We start from the raw sequence: 18,427 nt of genomic DNA on the forward strand, positions 1-18,427 counted from the left end.
ATAAAAATTTTTTGTTTGGATTAATTTTGAAGTCATTGAATCCTCCAATGATTGGCTGAGCCTGAGATATAGAACACCTCTGGCTCCGCCCCCTGCTCTTAAATGCATAATCATAATTGGGCTTTTGCTGACTTTGGTGGAGGGAATATTACCCAAATTTGACATGACAGTACAGCTTATATACATTATCTTTGATTTTGTGGGGAAAACTAAAGTATTTTTCAGCAGCTCTTGTTCCGCAATTTCCAGATCCAATTCCTCTGTTGACATTCAGACATTTCTCATGTCAATATTTCTAATCCTGAAGCCAGGACAACCTGCAACCTGAGCATTTCTGTTATTAAAATGTTGAATTTGGTGCAACACAATTATTAGAAAATAGAGTAAAGGCAAAGGTACATTTTGTGTACATTTCTGGAGGGTAATAGGACTACGCTTCCTACAAACCACTGTGCTTTCCTTCATTCATTAGAAGTGTGTTACAAAGTACAAGTATAGGCCTTTCAGACCAGCAGAGCTCTGTGCCAGTTCCGGTGTGTCATATTCTATGATGTGAAGATGAGCAGGAAATGGAGAAAAAGTCGTCTGCTGTGGAGACAAAATGTTTGGTTGCGATCTGGCCCAGCCAGCGTGTCCATGTGGGTCCCAAAAGGGGCTATATGTGGGCGAAAATACAGATCTCATGTGGGTATGTCCGTGGGTTCCATAACGGCCCCATCTCTAGAGATCCTTGTGATTGCCCATGTTCACTACTAGTAGGACCTATCTTGGATCTCTAGATGGGGCCTATATGGGTCTCTTATGGGCTGATCCACATTTGCAGTACACATGGGCATATGGGCACATGGGACCCATATTGCAGTCCACATATAACCCATACAGGGCCCACATGGACTTGCTGGTGAAAGCTGGTTTCACCTGAACGCCAGATCAAATAATAACTCAAAGGAATCGCCTGAGAAACGTAGAGTAATGTCCTCACACTTTGGTTCTGCATTCAGAAACTGGTGTGAATGCAGGCTGGTTAGCCAGAAAGCACCACGGTTCTGAGACTCAGGAACAGAGCCAGAACCAGAACCATATCTGTCTGAAAGCACTCGTAGTGTTTATGCTGTGATAAAGCATTATAAAATAACCACACTTCTTGGTAAAAGTACTAATTATCAGGTTTTATGTGTGTCAGAATCTCCAAAACCAGTCTCAAACATTTCTGTGATAATGCTGCTCTGTTAATAGATAATGTTTGCTAAACAGTCATTATGTTTGTTAGCTTAAATTGCAGCTTCGCCATTAATCTCCACAGTGCAGCTCGTAAACCAACAGTTACCTTTTGTTTCTATGTTTTAGCATTTTTGGAGATTATCACTACAAGAGAGGCTGTGGGAGACCGGACAACAACTGCTGTTATCAGAACAAATGGCATACTGGTGCTAAAAGTAAAAGTTTATGCCTGGTTAATCACACTAGAGAGCAGAACAGCCACATAGAAGTAAAACACTGAAACAGAAATCAAGCACTTGAAATACAAAAAATATATTCAAATTAGAAAAACAGGAAATTACAACACAGCCAGCATTTTATCTGCATTTTAAACACAAAAACCTTGAATTAGAGATTAAAAGGAAACACAGATCTTATTTTGTACATGTGCAGTCTATGTAAACATCCACATCCACACACACACAGAGCTACAGGAAGAAATCCACATCCAGAATGTTAAATATTCAGCATAAGAGCCTTCTCAGATGACACTGGAGATATGAAGGTTATAGAGGACTTTGATCAGGGGCCAATGGAAACTGAAATGTTACTGTTGGCTGCAGAATTCACCTCCAAGACCACCAAGCTTTTCTCAGATAAAATACCAGAGTGATGAGAGAAAAACTTGGAGCTGGAGGCAGACTGTCCGGCTGGACTCGGGGCAAAGACAAAGAGGCACGATCTACAGCGTGGCTTTACTTCTCTGAGACGAGAAAGAGAGATTCGGCACTGTTGGTGAAGTTTAGGTGAAACAATGTGGGCAAAGAAAATGTAACCACATCCAGAAACGTTAATCAAAGTGTCAGAGCTGAATGACTGACAGTAAAACTATCACAAAAGCTATTTACAGAAGTTACACAGACATTGGCATAGGAAATGGAAATAAAAACTAACAAAGGAGCAAATGACTACCCTTAAATTAAGCTACATCATCTAAATCTACAATTGAGATAAGTAACGCATGAGCAATTAACTGCCAATTAACAACACAACCAATTGTGTGAAATTATTTAATTGTTTATTCTGGTTACAGACTAAAAAAAAGCATCAAAGCATAATGAAATAAGTGTGCAACGACCTTAACTCATAATTTAGTTTATTTTGAAATCAGTGATTACCTGACAGAGATCACTGATCTGGGCTTTGCTGATGATGCTGTGATCCTTATAGAGTTGAAATATCCAGTGTTAGATAAGGTTATCAAAATTTTGTACTGTTATTAGAGAAAGAGGAAGGACTGTACTGCTAGCACTGTTAGTTAATAGGTAGTTAGTTACTCCTCATCAAATGTGAACGTAACTAAAATCTTTCAGCTGAATCATTCTAATTGTAATAATTTTTGTGTCTCTATAGTAATATTGTTTAAGGTAAGACATTAGAAGCAGTTAGTCATTCATGACTTTGTAATGATGACATCTATTGTGTTAACATAAATGATTTACTGCCCAAGGCTACACAAAAAGAGCCATACCTCTCCCTTCCCTGTCGACCAAGGAAAGGCTAAAGACTTGAAGAAGAGGTGACGCCGCTTGGCCGACCTTATTCAGCATTTAACTCGAATTTCTGCCTTGCAGCTGTATGCCACCACCGAGAGTCAAGTTGCATGTCACATCCACTGCTTTCTGTCCCACGGAAGAGCACTGTGACTGTGGCCCAGATGGAGGCTAACCTGGTCAATTCAAAGTACCTGAAACAAAACATTAGCCTAAAAAAAGACAACAGCACCAGTAGGTCATGTTAAATAAGAGAGGGACAACACCAGCGAAAATCCCTCTCTTTGTGTTTTTCTTCAGAGTTTGTGAGGTCAGTGGACCTTTTTGGGCACAAGAGAAATATTGTGTTCAACAGGAAGAGCACAGGAAGACTCTCCACTAACCTAACGGTGACAGCACACTACACCACACAAGAGGCTAACTCAAGGGTGGTCCGGCTGCAGACCATTCATCCCTGATGGCCAATCTCAGACTGCTCATCTGAGACGCCATCCTTTTCAGAACAGAAATGCTGTTATCTGCTTGTAAAACATATTTCTAGTTTTGGTTTTTCAAATTCAGTTTTGAATTTGAGAAACACAATTTGCATTTGACCAGACTTAGGACAATATTAAACACGTTTGATACTGTTGTAACGCCAAGACTAAAGAAAGACCACCTTAAAACTGCTAAAATTGAGTCTTATGACCTTACACCTTATGACTGAGACAACCGTAGCAAGCAGCAACTTTAGCAAGAGTTCCATGATTTCACTCTGACCTTTAAATTTTGTCTGTGGCTTTTAAATTGGAGGAAAGTCGTTTGGTGTAAGACCACTGCTTCTCACAGAGATGGCTGCCTAGTGGACCAATTTTAGATGTTTAGTAGTTTGATGAAATTGGCTGAGGAGGTTTCTGACCGTTATTAGTCGGGATGAACTTGATGCTCTGTGATACTGATCAAAGGCCGGCTTTAATGAAAGCTGTTTTAGAAGTCATCCACAGGTGGAAAGTAACCTATTACATTTGCTCAAATTACTGTTAGTGAGTGGTCTTTTGTGTACTTGTATTTTTTTAAATCAGTGCTTTTACTTCTACTTAAGTAATTTTTAACTAAAGTAACTGTACTTTTACCTAAGTATTAAATTCTTGAACTTTTTCCACCTGTGTTGACTATGCTGTAGCACATATAGGAAGAAAGATTCCACATCACACCCAAAACAGCTGTTGTATTTTACTTCAATGTAAAGTTGTGACTTTGCCTGAACAACCTGGTGGGAGACCTTAATTCTCAGGGTGTTCTTGTCAACACAGAAAGATTACATTTATCTTTACAACTCCTCCGTAGCTCCTATGGCTGAACAAACAAAATCTAGTTGGGTCTTTTTTTTCAATATTGTCATTGTTGTTTAATATACAGTAATTTTATAAGTTCCTCATTGTTTGTATTTTTTAACAAACACAAGCAATAAATCATTCTATATGATAACCACCTCTGTTTAACATAGATTAATCAGAAACTGTTCTCTCCTTTAGGCCAGACAGATTTATTAATATGAAATTAGAAGATGTATGAATCAATATGAATAACATGCTTTTAACTAGAAAAGCACTCGTAGAGCGCAGACATCCACCATTAGTCCTATTTCCCAATGGTGAAGAATCCTTTAAAAAACTCCTGGATCCATCCCCATGTGCCCCCCACCATGGCATTTGCCGATTACTCCCTCCCCGATGGGCTGGAAACATGGTGAGGCAAAGCATTGGCTTCGCTACATGTGGGCTGTCATGGAGAAAGCATTGTGCCAACAGACACACTGACAGTCTCACCCATGGTCTCACCAGACGACTAAAAGTCATGGCAGAGGGTGAATATTCCTCTACTCCTCCCAGCATTGTGAGTATTCTCGCTACAATTCGCTGTCTTTCTCTCTGTTACGCTCTGACTCGTCTCCTCGACTGGGCATGTGTCTTTCAAACTCTATAAACTCCAAAACTTTGAATAAAAACACACCCAAAAATGCTGCTGGGATTGAAGTTACTCATGTCTGCCATCTCCTGGTGTAAAGTGGTAACAGCGCAGACCTCCACCATTAGCCCTATCTCCCAATAGTACAAATTCCTGAATCCAGACAGTGATCCAGATCACTCCCAAAATCTAATCAGTTCTTCCTTATATGCCATTTCTGACATTTCCTGAAAATTTCATCAAAATCCGTCCACAACTGTTTGAGTTATGTTGCTAACAAACAAACAAACAAACCCACCCGATCACATAACCTCCTTGATTTGTTTAACGTACAGTCTTGTGACAACAGAACAAAGCTCTGCCAAACAAGTGTGGTGTTCACATTTATAAAAAGTGAGTAACAAATGGGGATGAAGCATTTAAAACACGTATAATCGGGATTATTTTGACTAATATCACAAATTAGGTATGAAATGTTGAATTAATGGGAAGAATCATTTTTATGTAATTCTCACAACATATGCAAAATTAAGGCATGTAGGATGACACTTGAGTGTTTGCTTAGTCTGTAGAGCACAACATATCTGCTGCAAAAAAGTATTAAAATGGTATTTTGACACACATTTCAGGTTAGAGGAAATATTGCTTTTTCTTTCACTTAAAATTTGCAGAGGGACCAGTTGGCATTTAATCTTGATTAAATGGCCAGCCCTATTATTTACTCAGTAAACTTTAAATTAAATATTTTTTACTTTTACTTGAGTAGATTTACAGACAAGTACTTTTACTAAAGTACATTTTAATCATAGTAACAGTACTTTTACTTGAGTACAGTAGTCCTGCTGTCATCAAAACATTTTGACATAGCTTACAAATCAAAGGTCATTATTTTAGTGCAGAGCAGCCTGAATAAATTTTAACTGGTTGAGCTTTGGTGTAGAGAGAAAACGTTTCTAGAGAAGCTAAATCATCCAAGAAAAGTCACGCTATGTAATATTTGATTAAATTAAAAATTGCATAATCAAATCATCATAATCAATGGAAAAAATTTGATCAAAAAATCCTTTTTTATTATATATTTACACTTTACTGTATGTGATGATAGTAATGTTAAAATTGTCTAAATAGGCCTGTTGAAATATTTTCATTTTAGGGGTTATTCTATTCAGAAATAAGCATCCTTTCAAGAGTTTGTAGTGTAGAAACCAAAATGGCCTCATGGTGTTTCTAGATGACATGATGGGTTCAGGAAAGAAGCAGCACTTATCTTACTTGCTTCAAACTGATGAAAAACAACCAGATAAAATAATGTCTGTTACACCGATGCAGTCCTTTGTTTGTGTTTACTGGTGTCTCATGTTATATTTTCAAATGAGGTTTCTGTTGATTTTTCAGAACTTTCCCTGGTGTTGAAAGATGCACTGAAGAGCTCATACAGGTGAATTTGTGGTAAAATGAAAGTGTTCTTATTTGGAGGTTATGATATCAATCATTATCTACCTCTTAGGAAAAAGCCAAACAAGTCTATCTATTGCTTGAACTTCAGTTTGAAGAACTGCTTAAAAAACCTGACCTTAATAGTTTGTTTTTTAATGATTAACAAACCTTCAGATAAAGTCAAATTCCTTATTGATTTTTCATTTGCATTTATAGCTTCCAGGTTGTGCCAGTGATGTTCAAAGTTCATTATTTCATTACTCGAGTAGATGTTTGATACACCTGCTCTAACATTTACACTTTACATTTACCTCCAACTCTAACTAACCCCTATTACTCTCAGTGTTTTATATATTTCATAACGACCAGATTGTCATGACATTTTATGTTTTTTTCCTTGGCCTAACTCAGTGGTTCCCAAAGTGGGCCGTGGGCCCCCCAAGGGGGCGCAGCAATGCAAGACTAAGCAACACCAGCTGATGTTTTCAGCACTGCAGAAGAGGAGCAGTTTATTGGTGTCATCTCAGATTCAACAGTGTTATTGCAGTCAAGTCCAAAACATTGTCTGCATTTTGGATTGGAGTAGGAAGGAGTTCCCTCTGATAGACAGAGAACCCTGGCCACACCTGAACACAAACAAAACACATGAAATGCTAAAGCAGGGTAAACACTCGGCCATTTCAAGCCGGCCATATGACGGTCGTGGCAGAATCTGAATCGCTTATGACGCACTAACATCCCGCACGACTTATGTGCTCACACTATACCGGGGGCGGTAACATTTTTGGTTGAAAGAGCCATTTTTACCCGTACCACCTTACAGAAAATCTTTGAACCCCACATAACGCATTTGAACCTTCTAATAAAGGAAACACATTCAATTAGCCTAAATCTAAGCCTTTGTCTAGTAACATTACTGATTGAGCAAAGGTAAGTGGCCATCCACTGATGTGTTTGATCATTCTAACTTTCCGCTTAGTTGTTATTTTAGTCTAACTCGGCATTTTAATCATAATTTTCATTTCATGCATTTATGGATTTATAACTACGATAGAAACAACTGTGTACTTATTTTTTTTCCTATTAGTGCTATAATCAGCCAGCAGTTACTTATTTTTATCATTAATGATACTCAGAGGAGTCAAATAACTAAGTACAAATACTTTGTTACCTTACTAAAGTAGAAATTTTGGGTATCTATACTTTACTGGAGTAATTATTTTTCAGCCTACTTTTAACTTCTACTCCTTACATTTTCAAGCAATTATCTGAACTTTCTACTCCTTACATTTTAAAAATAGCCTCGTTACTGCTGTTTCATTTCAGCTTGTTTTCATTCCGGCTTGTCATCATTCAAAAAAACACAAATAAAGAACCCAAAAACCTATCCAGATAAATCGCGTCATCCAGATAGAGTGAATTTGATTGTGGTTGGATGAGAAGTATAAACGTAATACCATTCCGACATCCCATTGGTTTGCACGCAAACCACTGCACCTTCACACGACACAAATCATGTCACACTCCAGCAAGGAAACAGCAGACGTATGTAGCCTAGAATGAAGATGTCCGTGGCAGAGACTCAAGAGAACTTGAGTGAAATGTCCCAACCAAGCATCAGCGAGGAGGTCGGTAGCACACATATATGGTTCTTGAATGTATTTGTATTGTACTAAAATGCGTTCATTTTCAATGGGCATAAATGCGGCTGAAACTGGTGAATCCCAAATTTTTCAGCATTAACATTTTAATATAACATTATAGTCATTATGGCCTTTACAAAAATGTTTTTTTGGGGAGGTGAGGTAGCGCACTATAGGCCCCTGTGGTGCGGCCCAAGCTGTTGTCCTTAATGGCATTTTTTCCCCCTTACATTACTTTTACTTTAATACTTTAAGCGTGAACTTGTCTTGTTTCGTGCTGCTTTTAACGTGATCACCTTTCACATTCTCTGCTGACATTTCCTTAGTCTGACGGATGAACTGGTTTGGTATGAAACTTATCAAAGCTGATCATCAACCGAGTTCCCTCTTGCTGCTAAATCAGATTTCAAATATGTAAAACTTATCTCAATATGCAAAACTTATCTAATGTGATGATCACAAGACTCCTCCTTCAGGTGTCATAATTTTATAGATAAAATTTACAAAACTATCTCAACATTAACCTGGCTTGCCAGATGGATTTGTTTCACACATCCATCTGGTAAGCCACTCATAGACATCATTTGGGAAAGGGCAGAGCCTCTTGAAAAAAAACTTGGAGGGTGACTGGATGATTGTTCTGTCTGTTACATCTTTACAGGCCAATCAGAGCAACAAAACATGTGACTTAGCCACTAATGAGCTGCGCCTGCGCCCCTACCGAAAGATTAAACTCCGTAAAGAACTGCATAATGCAAACCATGGCGACTGAAGGCATGCCAGCACACAACTTTTGTCATTTTTGAAAAGAAAACAACTCACTGCTGTTCTTTGTTCTTCTTATAACAAAGAAACGTCAAGTTCTGATAAAACTGGCGCTTTAGCAGCATCTACTCTAACATCTTCTGCCATATCTGCACCTGCCTCTTGTTGCTGCTTATTTATGTCACAACTCCACCGCGCCCGAAAGTACTGCCCTTCGTCGCTGATTGGTCCTGTCATTTTCTAACCAGCCCAAACGGTTCAGATGGGAGCTTTGCAAGATGGATTTGCCAGTGAGAAACACAGAAACAGGCGTATCTATCTGCTTTGCAGGGTTAGGGGTGTCTGGAGTTGTACGACCAAAATATCAAACATGTCAGAAATCCATCTGACCAGTCGGGAGCAGCTTTTCGGGTCATAGTCAAACTTTAAAAGCCTTCTGTCCCAACTCAGTTTGGAGTCTGGGAACAACAAACTGCACAAAGTTCAATGCTCACGGTTCAGACTCAAAGTGTGAACCAAGACAAGTTATACTAAGCTAGTTTCAGTTAACTTTAATAACCTTGCTATGTCTCTTATCTTTTTTATGTGCCTTCTGTGTTTGCATACAGCCCTGCAGTCTCACACCCTTATGTGGACATAAAAGGGCTGTTTTTCTATGCTGATTAGGATTCATCAATTAAGAACAAATGAGAACAATTCAGTCATTTCAGAACATGTCATGAAACTGGCATAGGTTTCCCTAAAAAGGCTACTAAAGAACAAATGCAAGAAAAGCCTAAAGATGAAGTTGTTGAACAGGTGCATTGTCTTTAGGAAGACATCAGCTGACCTGAGAGCAAAATTAGTGAGTAACAAGGAAGTTCATAGAAATGTAGTGGGGTCAAATATAATATTTGTCTTCCAAATATAGTGAAGTTTATGTCTCCCCAAAACAATACTCTAGTAAGGAACAGATACTCAAATTTACCTCATTACTGTCCACCACCATTAGGATGTTACCACACAATATGAGAGCCCTGTCTCTCACAAGTGCACAAAATAATCTAAGCGACACACAAACAGCTACCTTGTGTTCTATTTATCCCACTTTTTCTGCCAATTCCTGCATCTGAAAAAGTCACAGTTTCCAGGACAGCTCCTGACACACCAGTCTCATATGAAGAAAAAGAAACTGTTTACTTTGAGAAGAGAAACCACATCAGACATCATCACACCCACAGTAAGAGTTTTCAGACACTTGACAGAATAGAGATCACAGGATTTCTTCTTCACTGGCAGAACTGTGGCAGTCAAGCTGTCAGGGCTGCATTTGTTTACACACAAACAAACAGCTCCGCTCTCCCACACGCTCATTCAAGAATCAACATAAAAGCTCTGTGTCTTTACCTTTCACTTCTTCTCATTCACATGACTTTTAAATAGAATCCAGTCGCAGTGAAGGTTCCAGCTCCAGGTAAACCACACCCTCCTGTGCTTCTTGTGTGCAGCGCTGCATCTGCCAGGTGACACTAATGAGCTCAGCCTTTTAAGGGAAGAAGCAGCAGGTGAATGTGGGCTGAGCAAACAGGGCAATTCACTCTGCTCTGGATGACAAACAGCTATTTAAAGCTTTAACACGCCCACCCAGAGGCTGGAGCTGGTAACTCTTTAACTCCTATTAAATGTGCAATAAAAAATAGAGAGGTCACAATATAATCACTGACTGTGATGGACTGTTCTCATGCTTTTTATTAGAGTGCACATGTGCGCTGCTGCAGAGGAAAAACAGGATTAGAGATGTGTTCAGGGTATCAGTCAATACACCTACATGTTTCAGCTTGCTCATTTTCTTACCTCTAACTGTTTCAGTGCAAAATCAAATGAGGTCAAGTCCTGAGAGCACAGGCTGCTACCTGAAGATACCTTAGTTTGTGGATTGCAAAGCTTTGCAATTGGCCACAGCAGCTTCCTCTGGTAGGGACCCCTCCTGCAAAAAGCTTTAAATCCCTTGTGCATTATGTAAACATATTACAGGGCTATCAAAATATTAGCATTTTCAAACGTGGTTCATCACCTGCTTTTGTTTCCTTTTGGATTTCTGATCTGTACCTAAGGGTAGATGATGCCTTGTTTGGATACACACCTGCTTTTATTTTGAAAGAAAATGAGGAACTCTGGCTGGATTGGAAAAATGAGCCTTGATAAAACAAGGTGAACATGCCTTTTCACTTGTCCACTGAACTGTCTGTTAGTTTTATTCAAAGTGAAACGATCCATCCATATTTTTGAAGTTGGATTGTATGAGGGTGTTGGCACTATTAGTGCCATTAGCCTGCAGAGATTTCAGAGTGTTGCCCCTTCAAACAAGACGTGATTGAGGAAGCCGGCCTATACCGCACCACATACAGGTATGGCTCCTCCGCGTGATTTGACAAGTTCAGGTAAAAATGAGCTGAAAAACAATTCTGGCTTAAATGTACACCTACAACATTTTTGAAGAATTTTATTTTTTCAACCAGAGAGTGGAAACAAGAGGTCCGCAAACACTGCTCAGATATGCTGAGGCAGGAAATCACATACCCAGTAGCCGCTCACATAAGCTCACATTGCTAAAGAGTGCCAAATACAGACACTTTAGCCCAAACTCGCACATGATTACCTGGGAAGCTCTGTAATAATCACGCATAATGCTGTGTTTTTAATCCGTGTGAGAAGACCATGTCTGTAATTTGCAGAGTAAAAATTCCAGGGCAAATTACCTACCTACTGTATATTTCAGCTCACACACAGGTCTATGGGTAATACTAATCCCATGCGAATTGGCATCTCTGTAATTTCAATGGTTGAAAGTTGGAAAATACATATACATACACACACACTTGATTTACATTACGGCTAGTCTTTCCGAGCACAGGAGAGCTTTGAATGTCAAGCTGTCACTTTTACTTTTGCTTGTTTGTTTGTTGCCAGACAAATGCATAAATTGTGGCTGCTGTGGTGATTTTTAGATAGGAATCCATGACCAGAATCCTAAGACTCAGAGCTTTCTGATGGTGTATAACGTGTGATATACGAGCATGGGGGTAGAAATCAGAATTCACAATTCAATCAATTATGGCCAGTGGCCAGTGTTCTTTTGATGAAATTCTTTTAGTTTTACTCCAAATGTAAGAGGACACACCTTCCAAAAAGTTCAACCTATTTTTAATCAGTCCACAGAATATCTTCCTAAAAAAGTCTTGAGGATCATCGGGATGTTTTTATTCAAAAATGAGACGAGCCTTTGTGCTCTTTTTGGTCAGCAGTGGTATTGGCCTTTCCCATAATGCCTCTTTCTTACTGTTGAATTATGAACCCTGACCTTAACTGACTGAATTGAGGCCTGCAGGTCTTTACATGTTGTTCTGGGTTCTTTTGTGACCTCCTGGATGAGTCGGTGCGCTTTTGCCACTGTCTCAAGTTTTCTCCATTTGTGGATAATGGCTCTCACTGTGGTTTACTGGAGCCCCAAGCTTTAGAAGTGTCTTCTGTGACCCTTTCCAGGCTGATAGATGTCACTGCCTTTGTTTCTCATCTGTTCTTGAATTTCTTCAGATGGCGACGTGATGTGTTGCTTTTTTAGATCTTTTAGCCAACTTCACTTTACCAGACAGGCTCAATTTAAGTGATTGCTTGATTCAACAGGCGTGGCAGTGATCAGGTCTGGGTCTCAGACAAAAAAAAAAAAAAAAGTGGTTAATCACAGTTAATTCATGATTTAACAACTGGGGCAATCACTCTTGCACATAAGGCCAGGTAGGTTTGGATGGCTTTCCATTGATAAATGAAAACATAATTTAAAAAAACGAACAAATTTTCTCCACACATACTGTATATCTCAACCACAGCCATGGAAACAAAGAGCTGTTTAGAGCTCAAACATTTGACTTATGTCACAGGGGACTTTGATGAAAGGTTTAAAAGTGGCAAAATAGGTCCCATTTACTATTCTGATGCACATTTGACTTCCAGTCCTGAGACATGTTGACTCTGAGGTGTTGCTCCTGTGAATACTCCTTCATTGACTGCGTATGCTTTGGCTCTGACATGCCTAGACATGTGTACATACAGTAGACACTGACTCATACTAACTAAACAGTAACCTTTTTAGTTCCTCTACAGCTGTATTTCCTGTTTGTGTTAGATTTATGACCTGTGTCATGTTGAACAGGGTGTGTTCATCTAATGCAGAGCATTTTTTGATTTACATCTTATCACACACAAGAGAAGTAACACTGGCTTCTTTGTGTACATGAATCTATTTCATTTATAACTGATGACGCTACCTGTAGTGCTGGGCAGAATATGGAGGACAGAACAGTTAAAGATTACACCTACCTAACAGCTTGTGCTCTCTCTGTCACACTGATTCACACAAATGCTCCTCCTGCTTTCCCACCTTGTCTCTTCAACAGATTATAAGCTCAGTAGGGAAATACTGATTTTGAATGTCCATCAGCCCAGCACCAACATTCAGCCTCCTTGACAGAAACGTAATCTTACTTTTCATCAGTTTTTATTATCAAAGATCTACTTTCAGATCATTATCGCCCTGTCTTAACCTGACATGTCAGATTGACTGTTTCATATGCCCATTGCATTGATATATTTCATATTCATCTGAAAAACCTCCCATACAAAGCATTTGGAAAGACAGGACTTTTCAAAATATTCACAGGGGATGATTGGAGAAACATTCTGTATGTCACAATAATAAGGCATTGTTTGTTTGGATATACTGAAAAAAGACACTAAAAGTATGTGCAAAATGCAGAGTATTCATAACCTGGTACTCTGTGAAGAATGTTTTTTTCCTCTCTTGGAGCCCAATGGATAACCCTGACCCCTAATTCACACATACAACCACTGTACAGTGATCCGTCCCTAAGGCACACCGTGAGGCAAATCACTTCCTCTCTAGTCAGCGGGAGCAGACTGGGATGGCAGAGATCATGCATGAATAGAATGTCAACAGCAGACTATTTTAACTTTTTGGGGTTTATTTGTCATTCACTCCGACATGATTTCTTGGTATAATTGCATTTGCCATGGGTGAGTACATTAAGAAGTTAAAAGGTTTATGTTTGAATGTTAAGTCCTTGTCTACACAGAGACGATAACAATATATTTGCATTTCATTTTGAGAAAGTTTTCCGTAAATACAGGATCTTTTAAGGAAATGTCCACGTAAGCACCGAACCACTAAAAACGACTGAAAAAGCCATAATAAACTCAGTAGCTTCTGCAGCACGAACATGACCCTGGAATCCGCCATTGTTGCTTTGGTTCGATTTGCAAATGTGGCGTTAAGTGGACTACGTTATGTATGATGTAATTGTTTCAAGAAAGATGCGGTTTGCTGTCCACACAGAGATGAAACGGTAAGTGTTTACAGATTTGTTCACTCTGGGACCTGGCTTTAAAAAGTAGCGTTTACGGCCTCCCAAAGCACCGTTTCCGTGTGGATGAAACCCTGATACAACACAAAACTTTTGCGTTTACTCCTGAATTTGTTTCAGTGTGGACGGGGCCTAAATTCTGTGGCTTTTTACCCCAGAAGTTAACTTTTCCTCGTCAATGGCGCTGTTGTAGCTCTGTGACCCACCAACTGTGACCCTTTGCTCTTGCTGCAGGATGGGAAGTAATGTTGATAAAGTGATGATTATTGATTGGGAGTCCATGCATTGTGTTGTATTTTGAAGGTACCGGATACTCTATGCCTTTGACTTCCTGTTTGAAGCTTTCCGATCGCTTTGAATCGACATGGTTCTGCAGCGGCGGGTACTGAAAATAGACCTGCAGCGCATCTCCAACAAAGCAGAGTGGAGCGGTGCTTCAAGAACGTGCTGGTGCTGGACTGGAGTGTGGCCAGTGGAACTGCTCTGATTGACTGGAGAGGAAGCAATTTGCTTTGCAGTACAATTCGCTGGCAGATCGCGGCACGACTGCTGTATGTGAAAATTGGAAGTTAGAAGTGCCACTCTGCTCTGCTCTGCTGGAGATATGCGTCAGGTCTAGGTTCAATGACAACTGCTGCCAAACCCTGCAATCCACGCATACCAGATTGATCCAGATAGTTCGGAAGACATGCAAAGTATCCAGTCAACTTCAACATACAATTCAATGCACAGACTCCTGACAGTAAATCATCACTATATAAACATTACGTCTCATCCTGCAGCACGAGCTACAAGTCATCAGGAGGTCAGTGGGTTACAGACTGACTCACAATTTTAAATGAAACTGCTAATCCTTTGTAGCAAACATGAACATTTCAACCCCTTATGTACTCAATCATAGTAGAAGCAATGAAGCCATGGAAACATGTCCAAATGAATGACAAATTACCCCTGAAAAGGCAATTAATCCATTGTTGGCATACCATTCCTGCATGAACTCATAGTCTTCCATGATCATGTGCCTCAAGTTGCTCAGGGCTGCTCTGCAATGAAAAGCGCTCTAAACATGATTCAAGCCAGTAAATGTGTAAATTACAGGTAAGGTCCTTTACAGCATAACAGCCAGCCTATCAGGTCCGGTCAGCACGCTGAGATTGGCACATGTACAGACAAATGAGGGGTGAGATATGACATGTGGTGCCTCAGTTATGTTTTTCTACTGGTTAAATAGCAACTGCCAATAGGCAACGATGTATACAGACAAATACTGAGGAAATGAAACAGGCTTGGAGCATTGTTTTAGTATTACCACTGGGTAACACCAAGACAGGGGTTATTCAAAAATGGGACATATTGTTTTCTAGATTATTGTAGGGATATGGGAGCCTGAAAATGGGACAATCCCGGGTAAATCAGGAGGTCTGGTCAGTCTACAGTAAGAAGAAGTGCAAAAATCATCTCTGTCCAGATCCGACAAAAATGACTGCTAATAACTGCTGCCAGCTTTCAGGACAACTAAACCCTTCTCATAGCTACCACCCCATTCTCTTTAAATGACTCTGATTGGTCAGGTCCACTCTCAGACCATGCACGATTGTTTCAGGTTGGAACTTTGCAAGATGGATCTGCCTGATGACAGACGTCGAATCTGGCAAATCAGCTTTGCAAGGTTAGAGGTTTAGTTGTGTGCATGGACAAACTGAAGTGTTAAATGTCTCCGAGGCTCTGGTGCAAAGTCAAGGATCATCAGCATTCAAGGCCACAGAGCTCAAATCGAGCTGCCACTGAGACCATCCATCACAGCAGGACATGAAGCTACACAGCATGTTGGTGGAATACAGTTCCTACAGTGAGGCACCATGGTTTATCTCTCCACGCTTTCATAAAAACTACCCAACAACATCTGAGCAGAATAATGTGTACTGGATTTAACGCTGCTGGATTTAACAAGTGTTGCAGCACAGTGATGGTGGCATCAGCCTCTCATCATTCACCTACCTTTTCATTTCCCTTTATTTTCTACAAGGAGCAATAAAGCTAATTGAACCCACTTCTCAAGAATGGGGTCATGGCCTGAGCAGCAGGAAAACACCAATTACCTCTAAAATGAGCGATTAGTAACATGCTCAGCGTCTGCTTTGATACCAAACAATAGTGTGTTACAGAGCAGCTCCGACTGGTGATTCAAGGGAGATCATTTAGTGTTTAACGCTTATGACTTGTTATGTGTGTTTCTAATTACAGCCCCTATTAGGCCAATTAGGGTTTCATAACTGAAGTTAATTTAGTGAATGAGATTAGAACAGGAAGGGTCTCTGGAAATAATACTGGATGGTCCTGCTGTTGATGTGATCACTGAAAAACTGAGGTAGTTAGACAGCAGTGTTATGAAGAGAAAATTCCAAGTTTGAAAGCCGAAACCAAACTTTTATCAAAGCCAGTTCATCTTTTGCACTAAGAGAAGCTTTTAGAGGGGTTCTTTGATCTTCATTTAATAGCTTTAGCTAAACCACGTCTGTAGCTTCCACCTCTTTCTCTTCGAATATCTCCATGTAATCGCAGAAAGTGTTGCTCTCTCATGTGGTTTGGTTTGCTTTCAGATCGCACTTTGTCAAACAAACTAAACAGTCTGGATAAAGTCCAGCAGTTATTTGTTTATGGTGCCATGGCCCTTAACAAACAGTGATAAAGAAGACATCGAAGAAGACAAAATCAACAAAACAACACCTTCTTAGCATGAGACGAATGAGTCAGGGCAGAAGAAGGCAACCAAACAAGAGCGAGGCTATCACGTGTTGCCATGGTTATACAGACAGTAAATAAGGTAGTAACACGTTTTTGAGTGCATTAATTCACATATATATATATATATATATATATATATATATATATATATATATATATATATCACTATGCCACTTTCTGCCTTTGGTTCACAAGTTGCTCCACTTTGCCGTCACACCTCAAACGAAACACAACCGAGGCCCCCGTTTTTACCTGGACCAGAGTTCACTTGTTTGGCCCACATAAAAGTTCGAGTAAGCTTCACACCACCCCAAATGAACCACACTATCTGGGACCAGAGTTTGTTTAAAGTGAACCAAACAGCCCTGCGGCAAATGAGACCATAGAAGGGAGATTAAGGGTCGGTCCTATTTCTACCCCTTAGCCGTTACCTTAGCCATCCCCTTTGGTTTTACGTGTTCGTGTCAGGTCAAGGGGTGTCCCAATTGTCTTTTGAATCGAGGGTGAAGGCTAGACCTTGAAATGAAGATTTCTACACTTGAAGCCAAGGGGTATGATGAATTACACTCCATGTACTGCAGTCACTTACGAAATGGCACAATGGACAGTGTAGGAGGCATGTAAATGGCATTTATAAATGGTTATCAAAAAAAGTTGAGGTTTTCACATATATTCAATCTTTAACTTCTAGGGATGGGGTTTATTGTATTGTCGATATGTACACGTGTAAACGAGGGCTATTAACTACATAAATATATAGAAAAGATTAACACAGAGATCCATAGATTGAACGAGGTGGATGAAGCTTTACTGGCACTGTTTATCAGCAATGTCTGATGATAAACAGCAATCAAGTGGTGTCTGATTTCTTAAGGGAAGGTTTTCACCCCTACCCCTTACCAATCTGTTTCAAGGAGCAAGGGGAAGGGGTAGATGAAGTCAAAGCGTTAAGGTGTAGAAATGAGATAGGCCCTTAGTCACACTTTAGTCACTTTTCTTTCCATATGTTTAATTGTGTAATGAGTAGAATAAAAATCAGCACATTTTCATAAAGTTTTTGTCAATAAAAGCCTATTTTTTTACTCTGTAACCATTGCTTTTGTCAGTTTTTGCTTATTCAACTGGTACGTTTGTAGAACCAGAGGCTGAAAATAAAGAAAATCAATTGAAAAGTAGTGAGGTCGGTTCATGCTAGGGCTTCCCAGTGCATCATTTGGCCTCGTCCACGAAAACCATAAAGTAATGAAACTTTAAAATTTTCTGTAGTTCTGTCTTTCAAAGTTAAAGCTATTTTTTTTGCTGACTGATATATCTTAAGAGACCAATATCTGATTGTGCTTTACAGTCACTTGAAGAGGAGTTTTACATGGAACTCTGCCCCTGAAGTTGCATTTAAAACAAATATCCTACAGGCAATGATTAATACAGAGTCATTCATGGTTTTAATGTTTGAAATATGAATCATCTAACTTTCAATGATTTCAAAGAGGATTATGAAATCATGCAGGGATGACTGTGATGAATGACTATCTGCTCCAACAATCCCTCTGCTCCTCCTCTCCGCGCCCAATCGTGGTTCTCTACCTTAAAGGCCTGTGAATACAGAAAGCTGGCCCTTCTGCCTCTTTGTTTCTCATCCATCACTGTCACCGCTGAGGTCTCCTCGTCCATTTCTCTTCTCCATCATGTTGAAAGAGCCGACCACGCTTCACAGTCAAGG

The 18,427-nt window shown here is 39.8% G+C and overlaps 1 protein-coding gene across 1 annotated transcript in view; it reads right to left on the bottom strand.

Moving 5' to 3' along the window:
* The window catches only part of mgat3b (beta-1,4-mannosyl-glycoprotein 4-beta-N-acetylglucosaminyltransferase b), a 163,728-nt gene extending 153,703 nt beyond the window's left edge, over window positions 1–10,025 (bottom strand). Inside the window, exon 1 of the mRNA XM_041785722.1 lies at window positions 9,932–10,025. The gene's annotated coding sequence lies outside the window, so the exon portion shown is untranslated. The remainder of the gene's footprint in view (window positions 1–9,931) is intronic.
* Window positions 10,026–18,427: the final 8,402 nt, after the last annotated feature.

The sequence above is a fragment of the Cheilinus undulatus genome, linkage group 4 (genome assembly GCF_018320785.1).
Source record: "Cheilinus undulatus linkage group 4, ASM1832078v1, whole genome shotgun sequence".
Taxonomy (NCBI): domain Eukaryota; kingdom Metazoa; phylum Chordata; class Actinopteri; order Labriformes; family Labridae; genus Cheilinus; species Cheilinus undulatus.